This window comes from Balaenoptera physalus, assembly GCF_965194825.1.
Source record: "Balaenoptera physalus genome assembly, chromosome: 3".
Classification (NCBI taxonomy): Eukaryota; Metazoa; Chordata; class Mammalia; order Artiodactyla; family Balaenopteridae; genus Balaenoptera; species Balaenoptera physalus.
This window is the reverse complement of record NC_138890.1, coordinates 8040118-8040946: the sequence shown is the minus strand read 5'-3', so window position 1 is coordinate 8040946 and position 829 is coordinate 8040118. Positions and strand designations below refer to the sequence as shown.

The following is an 829-nucleotide window of genomic DNA, read 5'->3' as shown; positions in this document are numbered from 1 at the left end:
TTTTTTTTAAGTATAATTTCCACTTTATTGTCTTTCCAGGGAACAGTATTTCTTTAGTCTTTAAGGACTTAGCTCCTTACATGGGCTTCGGTGGAGGTCGTGGGGCAGCACCAGCAGGTCTAAATCGCGGTGAAGGTGTTCAGTCCTTCCGGGCTTCCCGAGAACGATTCCTGACTACCTTGCTGTGAATGGCACAACTCACGCAGTAATGCAGTTTCACATACAGCTTGGGAAGCACATAGGCGTCGAAAACACTCGCTTCAGAAATGTCCCTGACGGCTGCGGCCTCTACGATGTTCCGAATGACGAACTTCTTAATGGCCTTATCCTTGGGCACGCATCGGGCACAGTTGGTACAGCAAATAGGCTGCACGTGGCCGCGGCCCTTTTTGGCACGACCATTATTTCTTCTTTTCTTGGTCATCTTAGTCGTGGCAGGAGAACATTTTGCAATTCATATTTAAAACCTTAAAGGTTTTATGGTAAAATCTTTTGCCTAGAAATTCCATTTCTAGACATTAAACCTAGGGAAAATAGTCACATATGTGCCTCAAAACCAGTATGCACAGGGATGTTCATTAAGGACAAAATGTTGGAAGTAACTGAAGCAACCAATAACACAGATTGGGTAGGTAAATCATGGTACAGCCATGCAATGGAATCCTAGAGAGTTTTTTTATTTTATAAATTTATTTATTTATTTTTTAGTTGTGGTGGGTCTTCGTTGCTGCATGCGGGCTTTCTCTAGTTGCGGCGAGCAGGGGCTACTCTTCGCTGCGGTGAGTGGGCTTCTCATTGCGATGGCTTCTCTTGTTGCGAAGCACAGGCT

The 829-nt window shown here is 44.5% G+C and overlaps 1 pseudogene across 1 annotated transcript; it reads right to left on the bottom strand.

The window, feature by feature from the left end:
- LOC309657281 (small ribosomal subunit protein eS26 pseudogene) lies at window positions 1-829 on the bottom strand (annotated as a pseudogene). Its single transcript has one exon. The product of its transcript is annotated as a small ribosomal subunit protein eS26 pseudogene (transcript).